Here is a 13,195-nt window from a genome sequence, read left to right as displayed (position 1 = left end):
GAAAATGACTACATCGACCATGATCCTTTGCTAGTTATGCCACTTTCACCACGATCCTTAGCGATTTTTTTTTGTTGTCGATATTCAGCAATAGATAGCATTAATAGTAATGTCGTTTTTTTGTAGGCAATGACTCCGCCATGGTTCGTTGGACAAAGACTATGGGGAAAATGAACAAAGTTTTTGTAGGGTTTTTGGATAAACACAGAAAACAAGGTCTGTGGTAAACCCAGGCTTAGAAGATCTTATACATTTTGTTTTATGAAATAATCTTCATCAGCTAACATTTCCGTTTTTAGGACTCCATGCTGGCAAACTCTGTAGCCTCTCTTATTTTGCCTATCATTCCTAGTTCTATGCTATAAAACAGTTGAGGAAGAGAAGGTCTTGTGTACAGCTTTATGTAAAAATGATCTCTCAGGTAGTGTAAAGTGATGATATTGTGAATAAGAGCTTGCTAGTAATTCACATTCAGGTGGACAGAGTGGTTTGGACTCTCATCTTGCCCTGCACTGTTGTATCTCGCTTGCTACCCAGTAGAGGTCAGCATCTGCATGTCTACTGTGGTTCCTTCAATGTAATTGTCTCAGGCATTAAGTTGCAGCAGACGAGTTAAACACTTAAGTGATATGATTTGTTTATTTCAACAACAAAAAATTCACTATTATTTTTCAGGGGTGACCAAGAGCATTTTCACTCCCAAAACAACCAAGCCCACACAGTTGCAGGCTTATTTTAAAAACATTCTGAATAAGAATGAAATATAGTCCAGATTGGCCTTGACTGACGCAAGCACACCACGCCCCATCGAACTGAGAAACATTGTGTCATGCCATAAAATGTGTGAATTACTCAGTGTATCTGCTGACAACCCAAGATCAGTTAATGATAAAGAAGTTGATCCTTTCTATCCAGAGTTGTGAAATAAAGCAGAACCAGATGGCAGTTATATAGATAGAAGCAGAGAGGATGCAGACCCTTCTAACATTGGCCTTATTTGTTTAATGACCTAACCTATACTGTAGCCTGCTCACAGGATGGTCCTGTCTGTAATGGCCATAGGGTGCCAGATGCCGGCTTCATCCTCAGGAGGAACAGAAGAGATGGTTTCCCCAGGCCTGTCTGTGTGGGAGGAAGCTTCGGGGGGGGGGGGGGGGGGGGGGGGGTCCAGAGTATCTGCACAAGAGGGGCGGGGGGGGGGGGGTCCAGAGTATCTGCACAAGAGGGGCATGTACAGTCTTAGTCCCCGTTCACTAACAGAATGGTACCTTTATGCAACCGTCCAAGCAGACTCTGAGCCTGCTGATGAGACGACTGGACCTGCTCCCATAGGGGCTAGACTACGCAAATGAATACCTCTGATTGATGGGGGCAATTGATTAATATAATTTTAAATCCAGCATTTAATTTCAATGACTGGAATTGACCCTAAAACAACGCCCTTTCCCTGACTAAAATTAAGTACAGTAGGCCTCCGTACCGGAAATGGCAAATTTTGTACAGTATTACAGAGTGAACAGTGATGCGTCAGTTCTTTAAAGATGCTAACCTGGGATGTATCAGAGATCTTCGGTTGCCTACCTACTCACCGTCTCAGATTGCTCAAATGGATGTATTGCTTACCTTCATATTAACGAATGGCTGGTCCAGTGGTCTTGAATTCGTGCTTTCCAAGTTGGATCACGATGAGGTCATGAACCTGAACACACCTATACAGACGTGATAAATGAGTGCCTACTGAGTATACCTACTGACTAGAAAATAAAAAGTATCAACTATTTGGGTGTCTGTCCAACCAATTAGCATGAAGATGACCTTTTCACCTGTTTGATTTTCGGCTCAATTCCAAGCAATGCACAACGTCTCAGAGGCTTGTGTGGGGTGTAAGTCTCTCAGGTGTGGAGGAGGTTATTTTATTAAAGCAAACCTGTCGGTGGTCTTGTGTCTGTGACATCCATTGGAGGACCTGAGCTGGTAACAGGAGCTTTGACAAATATTTACCCAAGAGACAGTGGAGATTATGCAGAGACCCCAGTGACTTTCTGTCATTTCTATTTTACTGTCAGGGTCAGGTGGAGTTTGAACACAAAACCTGAAACATTTTTTGTTTGAATGAATAACTTGAATTACGGGTTTTGAACACCCAGGAAAAAGACCATGGGCAGTTTTTCATTTACCTGTCAGAGTCTCCTGGACGACATACTGTATGGGTTCCCAGCTTTAAATACACCATAAAGGTGAACAGGAAGCTCTGAGTTTGTGTATCACAATTCAAGACCCTCACCCTGGGAATGTGACCCTCTGTACCAAGGTGTGGTTTCCCCATCCCTTCCCCTTCCCCTCGCTTATCTGTCAGTTAAGGGTTGCGGGAGATGTTTACTCCAATGGCTTTTTTTTTCTCATGTGACCTGCTCTAAGGTGCAGGAAGAGTGGGATGGAGAGTTTGTCAGTTCCTACTTCTGCTGATGTCAGACTGCTTCAGAGACTATTTGTAAATGGATAACTCGGATGGTTTTATCAACAACAGAAAGCTCAGGGCTTGATTAGAGTGAGTTATGAATTATGATAGCTTGACATTTGTAGCTTCCTATTGTGGTTGCTGCTGCTCCTTTCCTCCTCTAGGTGCTTGTTTCCCCTTCTGCTGACCTCCTCAAGGCTCTGCTTAGTTTGACCCCTCAGTGGTGGAAAGAGAGGTGTACATATCGTTGTCAGATACTCAGTGTTCCTTATTACCTAACTGGCCTATAACTTCTTATTCACTGAATCTGACCACAGCTGACTCCCCGTAAATCAAAGGAGCCCAAACACTGTCTGCTCTCTGCTGTCAGACAAAACCATGGAATACTATCCTGGATCAGTTAACGGGTAGGGGGGCACGACTTATAATTATGAAGAGAGAAAAGTACATTGCCTATTGTTGTTCCTGCATTACGTGACAGTTTCTGTTATCCCTTGGATAGGTAGCCAGCAGATACATATGGTAATACAATGGTTTCGTGTTTAGTCTTTCTAACATTGTGTGGTTTTGATGTTTTGCGATTATGAAAATCATATGGAGCCCATTTTTATTATCTAGTATCAGGTGATTCAGACCTGTCACTAACGCATCAACAGCACATGGATGGATGGGGTTCTAGTCATTTCCCAGCAACCCACCTAAAAGAGACTCCAAATCACAAACTGCACTCAGGTGGCACTGTAAAGAGCCAGCTGGGAAAGTAGTCTACATGTGTTTACTCTATGGCTGTTTTGGCTGCTTTCCCCATGCATTTATGGCTCATGTTGTAATTTATGTAATAATGACCCTTGAAATAGGATTAATTTGAGATGATATTTAGTTGGTACTTTTATGCCTGTTCGGTCATGACCATCTGTGGGAAGTTGTCAAATCGGCTTTTGGCTCTGAAATAGATATACAGTAGTTAGTGATGTCTTTCTACAGTGGTAAAGTGAATGTGTGGCCAATGCTTTACTAATACTGTGTGATGTCTCACCTAGTAAAATAAACAGTCTTCTTCTCTGTCAGTTTAGGCCATGTAAAAAGATGACTGAAGCACTGCCCTTCTAAAGCAATCCAAATGCAATAACGTTCAACTTTCTTGTGGTCGGAAATGACATACAAATTGGACCTACTGTGAATGCCATTGGTGGGCTCAGTCATGAGGAGACCCGAATAGCAGACCCTTCCTCTGCTGAGACTGTTAAAGGTGTCAGTGACTTGTTCGATCGGGTTTAAGTCCGGATTCTGGCTGGGTCACTCAAGGACATTCAGGGGCTTGTTCCGAAGAACTCCTGCATGGTCTTGGCTGTGTGCTTAGGGTTGTGTTCCTGTTAGACTGGGGCGAAGGTTCACCTTCCGAGGTCCTGAGCAATCTGGAGCAGGTTTTCATCAATGATCTCTCTCTACTTTGCTCTGTTCATCTTTCCCTCGATCTTGACTAGTCTTTCAGTCCCTGCTGCTGAAGAACATCCCCACAACACGATGCTGCCACCACCATGCTTCATCGTAGTGATGGTGCCAGGTTTCCTCCAGACATGAAACTTGGCATTCAGGCCAAAGAGTGCAATCTTGGTTTCATCAGACGAGAGAATGTTGTTTCTCATGGTCAGTCCTTTAGGTGCCTTTTGGGAAACTCCAAGCAGGCTGTCATGTGCCTTTTACTAAGGAAGGGCTTCCGTCTGGCCACTCTACCATAAAAGCCTGATTGGTGGAGTGCTGCAGATATGGTTGTCCTTCTGGAAGGTTCTCCCATCTCTACAGAGGAACTCTGGAGCTCTGTCAGAGTGACCATCGGGTTCTTGTGCCGGGTTCTTGCTTCGACACAATCCTGTCTCGGCGCTCTACGGACGATTCCTTCGACCTCATAGCTTGGCTTTTGCTCTGACATGCACTGTCAACTGTGGGATCTTATATAGACAGGTGTGTGCCTTTCCAAATCATGTCCAATAAATTGAATTTACCACAGGTGGACTCCAATCAAGTTGTAGAAACATCTCAAGGATGATCAATGGAAACAGGATGCACCTGAGCTCAATTTCGAGTCTCATAGCAAAGGATCTGAACATGTATGTAAATAAGGATTTCTGTATAAAAAAATATATAAACATTTGCTAACATTTCTAAAAACCTGTTTTCACTTTGTTATTATGGGGTATTGTGTGTAGATTGATGAGGGGAAAATAAGAATTGAATGCATTTTAGAATAAGGCTGTAACGTAGCAAAATCTGGAAAAGGGCAAGGGCTCTGAATACTTTCCGAATGCACTGTATATTCAATATCCCTCTAATGCAACGCTATGATTCCTATAAGATTCCTATAAAACTCCATCTTCAGTAATTTGGACTTAATAGCTCTAGCTAAGCTCATTCTAGACCAGATAGTTTCTCCAGAAATGCATGCACAGGTCTTCCATTAGAGAATGAGCAACATCCTAAATGAGGCTAAAATAAAATGGTACCTGAGGGGTGAAGGCCTGAGGAGAATTGCCTAGTAGAGAATGGGATAGAGATTGACTGTGGATGGAAACCCACCAGTGTGCTGAGGGTCTGTGAAATACACTGCTAAATTGGAGAGGCACAGTGCAATATCGCGGATCCGACTTTATTTCAGTTGGAATCAGTCGACAACTGATTTGTTTTATTTGCCATTCATCATGTCTTGACACTGTTACAACTTCTCCTCTGTAAAGGGGAGGGGACCTGCTAAAGGACTTCAATTTGAAATGTACATAACATTTTTGAAAGGTGCTCCGATATTTAGATGAATTTAGCCCTTTGATATAAAGCTATGAATTAAAGTGGGGGGGGAGGGGACATTGCAATATAAGAACACATTTTAAAATCCACTCTGTAAAATGATTAATACAAATAGAGTCAATAAGAAATGCTGTGGTCCAATATCTCAAAATGGCTTTCGAAAAAGTGTAAAATCATGTTAGACGCCATTGCACGTTTGGGACGCTGGGTCACCAGAGCTGGAGGAAGCAGGGCGGGGTGAGGAAGTTCTAACCTAGGACAGGCTGTCCCACCAGAAAGGGGTCACATAATAGACCTATCATGCCGTATCAGCGTGGGCACCTATGGCAGGGATTTATAGGATCCAGACAAATGGGCGATAGTTCCTCTCCAGAAAATCTTGGGCCCTCAAATAGTACAGGGGCCCTCGGGAATAGCACCCAAAAAATCCTCCCTCATCTGCTCTTGGAACCTAGCAAGTCATCCCAAAAAGAGTCTCAGAGCAGAAATAACGCTTTAAAGTGAAGGAACTGAACAGAGGAGCAGGTTTCGGGTTTCGCTCAGACGGCGCTGTCGTGTCAAAATAGGCCCTCGGAGTGGCGACAAGGCCCGGGCCACTCAGTTGACTCCACTGCCAAGCCCCGCATTCCACATGGGTATTTTTAGAGGTGGCATTTAAACTTGGCAGAGTGTCATTTCCCAGGAAATCTGCAGTATTTCCTGTTCCTGTGAAAGATGGAGGTCTGAGGACACACACAACCACCCAGGCAGCCCACGTCTAAAAAATATAAGCTTGTCATCTGCCGTACTTCAAATTAATGTTTTCTTTAATGCTTTTCAACCCCCAAAAATGTTTTCCATACTGGTGGTTTGACACTCGTACGAGGCCCGTTATTTACGTGCTACACATACACGGACACCCAAACGAACAGACATCACGATATGTCAGCCATTTCATAAATGTAATCTGACTCTGAGTTCCAAACGAAGAGTAGACAAAATAGTGCCTTGTCCAGTAGCCCCACCCTTCAGGAAGGTACACGGATCTTGAAGGGAGACATGTGGGAAAACCTGTGGGTATCAATCTCTATTTGATACCTAGGGATGGTGGCAAGCCTTTGTTTCCGTGATTCTTTCACTTTATTGCCTGTGTAGTCCAAAACAAGATGAAGATGAGTGGCGGGAGGACAGGGACAGACAGCTGAGTGGATGTAATCCAGCGTGCTCTGTCTTAAAAGCAATTCATAAATCACAACATAACTGTGGAGCTACTGAATTATAGCATGAGAAGATTGCGTCTGTCATCAGCGTTTTGTCCTCGACACATCTGTCGTGAACGTCTTTATTTGCTAAGGACTGACAAATGGTTTATGAACTGTTTCTGTGCTGTAGGCTCTGTGCTCATTTTACTCTGGTGCTCGAACATGAGGACAAACATGCAGTTCTCCTTCTAGGATTATCATGGACAGAAAACATATTTGTTGAAGTTGGTCTAACGCTTTTTGAATAGCATCAGACACCAAATGGCCACCACGGGCTAATGGTCACATTATTTATAATGATCTTCAGGACAGAAAAAAAGATCTGTGTAGAAATGTTGTACGGTAGCTTTTAATGGCCGCCTGGTTTCGGGCCCTTTTCTTTCAACAGTATGTGAACCACGGAGTCCCAGCTGGGGACGTTTGGAGTTTCTGTTTCCATTCCAGGCCTCTACTCACCAGAGAGCACGGAGCAGTGGATCAATTCTGTCTACACTATCTGGTTGCTTGTCACTTATCACTCACATTAATGTTGGTGCCGCTGTATTAAAAGCACTCTGAAAGATCAGCGGTGGCCGACAGCATGGGCGGCTTGAAATGTGTAAAACGCATAAGAATGTTTCCACGCTAACAAGGGAGAGTGTTACTGAGACCGTCTCCAAAATGTCACAGATTCTTGAATAGGTGCCTGATTTTCAGGTTGTGGAGTGTGCGGAGGTGTTGATAGGTTTTCCTAAAGACAGCGTTTTCCAATGAAAGCCTGAACAGGGGTTGCCACAAGCAGATCTCATTTTATGGCCACTGGCTCGATCCAGGGAGCTTTCTATATTTCCGCCATAAAAATAGTAGTATGATCCTCGTTTAAACCCCCATTATGAAGCCAGGATGTACAATGGAGGTTTGAGTTGAAAGTAAAGGTGGATTTTCCATTGCTTAATACCTGAAAACAAGTGGAAATGCAAATGTGAACTTTGCCTCTTGTACAGCAAAGAAAGTTCTCAATCCACAAGGAAAAGTCACCATGCTGCTTTGTATAGCAGCACATGGGGTGAATTACTGTTGACTATTTACTACTGTCCCATTGGTGGGAGACATGGTTTATGGTCATCTTTTAATCCTCTCTATTACTGTATTTATGTTTGCTGAAACATCTGCTTCTTATGAGAGATTGCATAAAACACCTACCTACTGTCTAAACCCTGTACACTAGCAAGGAGGTAAACCTGCAGGCAATTTTCCTCTGCGGGATACACTCTTGACCAACACTTGATACCTGAGTGACTCAGTAAGTGTGTGTGTGTGTGTGTGTGTGTGTGTGTGTGTGTGTGTATTCAGCATCTCATACAGCTAAGGCTGGGCTGGACCTACAGTAATTGTGCGTCCATCTGGAAAAGGAGTCAAGCTCGTAAATCACAAAATCCAGCGCCGCGGGTTGGCAAAGGACTCTCTACCATAAATGTGTCTATTGTAAAAAAATAAAAAATGCTAATTTACTGTTCAACGACATATAGAATTGCCCTCTTACAAATACAGATGTTTCTCAAAGTACAGGAGCTCCTTTCCCAGCAGTGTTAGTGCCACCTGTAGAAACGCTTACCTTGCCTACTATATCCAGGTCAATGGCATTAACCAGTTTGTAGGAGGGCCTGCAAATGAAACATGGATTATAGGACTTAACAAGATGTTCCTAAATGAATTATGTGTTGTAAAATTTGATAGCCACAATCCTAGTATGGAGTTAAATGTAATAATCAGTCCATCCTGACTATGGTTTCCCCAACACAGTGCACCCACAGACACATGCATGCATAGGCTACACACACACACACTTACACACCCACACACTTACACACACTTACACACACACACACACACACAATATTCATCACAACCTGCTTAACAGAATTCACAGAAGTAACTCCAACCACACAGCCAGTATAATATTCCCTAATAATATATTATTTTCAATAGCAGGTGCCCCATGAGTTAGCACACATTGCTTAAAACATGTAATTGATATATAGCAATCTCATTTATGGCATATGTTTATATGGGTGGGAGTGCGAACACATTTAAAAAAAGGTTCACTAACTATCCCTTCACATCTCCGCGTTGCCCTATTTGGGGCTCCTGTTTATAGGCCCTTCACTTTGACGGAGAGTCACCCCAACAACATCACATAACAGTGTTGGATTTCAAAGGCCCGTTGGCACGCAAACCTCTCGTGTGCATCCCTTTGAAGCTCATGTCTGGGGTCGGATACAAAACAATACCAGGTAAATATAGAGGCCACAAGATCAGGTATTAGGCTGCAACCGGAGCAGGAATTACCACAGCTTTTCTTTACACACAGAGAGTTTCAAACCTATACATAAGTTATTACTTATATGCTTTAAAGAGGCAATCTTCAGTTGCTTCATCAATGTTTGTACTTCTGAATTAATCAAATGTACCCATTGATTCTTGGAGAATATCATTTCTAAATGCCTCATCAAATTGTATTTGTCACATGCTTCGTAAAACAACAGGTGTAGACTAACAGTGAAATGCTTACTTACGGGTCCTTTTCCAACAATGCAGAGTTAAAGATATGATCTAAAAAAAAAAGAAATAGTGACGCAAGGAATAAATACACAGTGAATAAAAATGAGTAAAAATAACATGGTTATATACAGGGAGTACCAGTACCGAGTCGATGTGCAGGGGTATGAGGTAATAACATGGTTATATACAGGGAGTACCAGTACCGAGTCGATGTGCAGGGGTATGAGGTAATAACATGGTTATATACAGGGAGTACCAGTACCGAGTCGATGTGCAGGGGTATGAGGTAATTGAGGTAGTCATTTACATACAGGTAGGGGTAAAGTAACTAGGCAACAGGGTAGATAATACAGTAGCAGCAGTGCATGTGAAAGTGTGTAAGTGTGTTTGTGGCGTCAGTATATATGTGTGTGCATGTTGTGTGTGTGTGTGTGTGTGGGGGTGGGGTGGGGGGGGGGGGGGGGGCATATATAGTGTGTGGGTAGAGTCCAGTGTGTGTGAATAGTCAGTGCAAGACAGTTAGTGAAAAAATAGTCAATGCAGGTAGTCCTGGTTGCCATTTGATGAGCTATTTAGCAGTCTTGTTTAGCAGTTTATGGCTTGGGGGTAAAAGCAGTTCAGGGTCCTGTTGGTTCCAGACTTGGTGCATTGGTGTCATGCGGTAGCCGAGAGAACAGTCTATGGCTTGGGTGGCTGGAGTCTGTGACAATTTTTGGGGTTTCCTCTGACACCGCCTGGTATAGAGATCCTGGATCAAATCAAATCAAATTTATTTATATAGCCCTTCGTACATCTTGCTGATATCTCAAAGTGCTGTACAGAAACCCAGCCTAAAACCCCAAACAGCAAGCAATGCAGGTGTAGAAGCACGAGGATGGCAGGGTGCTCGGCCCCTCTGACGTACTGGGACTTACTCACCACCCTTTGTAGCACCATGCCAAATCTTTTCAGTCTCCTGAGGGGGAGGAGGCTCTGTCGTCCTGTCTTCACAACTGTGTGGGTGTGTGGACCATGTTAATTCTTTGGTGATGTGGACACAAAGGAACTTGAAGCTCTTGACCCACTCCACTACAGCCCCGTCGATGTGGATGGGCGCGTGCTCACCCCTCTGTTTCCTGTAGTCCACAATCAGCTCCTTTGTCTTGCTGATGTTGAGGGAGAGGTTGCTGTCCTGGCACAACACTGCGAGCTACACAGTCATGGGTGAACAAGGGAGTACAGGAGGGGACTAAGCACACATCCCTGAGGGGTGCCCGTGTTGATGGTCAGCGTGGTGCATGTGTGGTTGCCTACCCTCACCGCCTGGGGGCGGACCATCAGGAAGTCCAGTATCCAGTTGCAGAGGTCAATTGTCGTACCCAATCAGAGCGCAAAATATAAGCTTGTTATACTCCAGTGTTTGGAAACAAAGTAAATGTAAACAAACACTATGTAGCCTCAAAACATGGTTAAAACTAGACTTTCTGATCTCATGAATGGCCAGTCCTTCCACTCATAGCTCTACCTATGAATTTGAGTGGTTACATTTCTCCAGCCCTATCCCTCAGCTTTTTACCTAAGCAGGGCTGGGGAGTATGCTTTATTGTTTCAACTGCTGATGGAAGCTTTAATTAGAAGTTACCAAGTAAAACCTATGCAGTCCAATGGCATGCGTGAAAATATTTACAGTTTGATATATTCACTGAATTTAGAAATGAAATAAGCTATGAAGTTATGATAATGGATTGCATTTATTTAGTACTTTTTACTGGTCTCAAATTATTTGACATTTAATAGGTGTTAAGTCACCCAATCCACCAATTTAATGAATTGTTGGAAAATATGAATTATTTACGACATTAGCATATGGGTTGATACACATTTTCCAAAGGTCACAATGTTTCCAAGATAAATAAGTATGAGTGTACGTGTCAGCCATTGTCTCTGGGCCAGTAGGTGGCATTCTTCCATCTGCATAGAGCCACTGTGACTGTATCCTGGTCCATGTGGCAAAGACCACAAATGGATCTCTCTCTGTCTCTCACTCACTCTCTGCCTTTCACTTACGCTATAACCCTCTCTTTTCCCCATATGAAGATACTCTCTCATTCCCTTATGTCTCTCTCATGCTCCACCTCTCTCTCCCCTCAATCTCTTTCTCTCTCTGCTCTTTCTCTCTTTCTCCCTCCCTTCCTGTCATTCCCTTTCTCTGTTTCTGAGTTCATCATGGGCTCTTTAGGCCTCTTTTGAGGCCTACTAGGTGCCTATGTAGTCACCATGGTACAGAGGCAGTGTAATATGATCATAGTCCTTGACCAGGGGGGCTAGAGGGTAGAGTTGATATACGCGTCAGGGTCGTCACTTCAACAGCCACTCCAGACACCAGTTTAGGCATCAGGTGTGTGTCACCTCTCAAGTTTAAAGGCCTGCCTGGAGGCAATGAAAGGACTTCTGCAGGGTCCTTCTCATTCAGCTCACAAAACTCTATCCATATCCATTGAAAACAGATCACTACAACGTCAATCAATCAAATGTATTTAGAAATCCCTTCTTACATCAGCTGATGTCACAAAGTGCTGTACAGAAACCCAGCCTTAAACCCCAAACAGCAAGCAATGCAGGTGTAGAAGTACAACATACTGCTGTTTCAGCTCAAATGTTATCGGCTTGGTCTTTGAAAATCCCTGATATCATCACTACGTTTGGTAAGGAAGGAGTACCGTATAGACTGAAACAGAGGGTTGGGTTGATCTAATCTTGGCTGCTGCCTGCCCAAAATATACTGTAGGCCTAATGTCCTCATGTTTACCTGTGCTCCACTGTCATGATCGAGAGGCTGGTTTTGTATATCATGGTGCAACACGTCATAAGCTCCCATGACCTCTAAGCCCTGGCCCTAAAACATTCCCCCTGTAGTGTTGCGGCCTCTGACTGCTGGGCCTTAGCGCCACTGATTTATGGATACAACTGTGGATTAGAGATAAAGACACCTGTCCTGCCCTCCATCACCAGCTATTCCCACGCTAAGGAGCTCTGTTCTAACCTCAGCTGGAATGTCACCTCGCCAACCCCCGGTGGGTCAAAGGGACCATGTCCTATTGACAGTCCTCCTCACTACGGCCTTGTTCCCCCAAGCCTGCTCCCCTGAACAATGTGCCAATGTTAACAAACCTACAGCAACAACTTTTACTGAGGAATGGCAACCGGGAGGAACATTGTCGCTGGTTATTTGTGATTGGATTCAGACTTGTGTCTGTTTGTACTTTGTATGGAGGAGATGCAGAGATGGGTACTGAGTCAAAGATGTCAAATTGTCCATTGTTTTTTCTATACTGAACAAAAATGTAAACGCAACAATTTCTAAGATTTTACTGAGTTACAGTTCATATGAGGAAATCTGTCAATTGAAATAAATTCCTTAGGCTAATCTATTGTTTTCACATGACTGGGAATATAGCCACAGATATGCATCTGTGGGTCACTGATAGCTTAAAAAAGGTAGGGGCATGGATCAGATAACCTGTCAGAATCTGGTGTGACTACCATTTGCCTTATGCAACACGACATATCTCATTCTCAGTTGATCAGGCTGTTGATTGTTGTCCCACTCCTCTTCAATGGCTGTGCGAATATGCTGGATATTGGCGGGACCTCGAACACGCTGCCGTACACATTAATCCAGAGCATCCCAAACGTGCTCAATGGGTGACATGTCTGGTGAGTATGCATACCATGGAAGAACTGGGACATTTTCAGCTACCAGGAATTGTGTACAGATCATTGCAACATTGGGCTGTGCATTGTCATACTGAAACATGAGCTGATGGCAGCGGATGAATGGCACGACAATGGGCCTCAGGATCTCGTCACGGTATCTCTAAGCATTGAAATTGCCATTGATAAAATGCATTGTGTTCATTTTCCGTAGCTTATGCCTGCCCTTTCCATAACCCATGCCATACGTGGTCTGTGATTGTGAGGCTGGTTGGACGTACTGACAAATTCTCTAAAATGATGTTGGAGGCAGCTTACGGTAGAGTAATTAACATTACATTTTCTGGCAACAGCTCTGGTGGACATTCCTGCAATCAGCATGCCAATTGCATGCTCCCTCAAAACCCGGTGGCATTGTGTTGTCACAAAACTGCCCATTTTAGAGTGATGTTTTATTGTCCCC

This window comes from Oncorhynchus mykiss, chromosome 23 (genome assembly GCF_057628025.1).
Source record: "Oncorhynchus mykiss isolate SJ-2025 chromosome 23, ASM5762802v1, whole genome shotgun sequence".
Lineage (NCBI taxonomy): Eukaryota > Metazoa > Chordata > Actinopteri > Salmoniformes > Salmonidae > Oncorhynchus > Oncorhynchus mykiss.
This window is presented reverse-complemented; position numbering follows the sequence as displayed.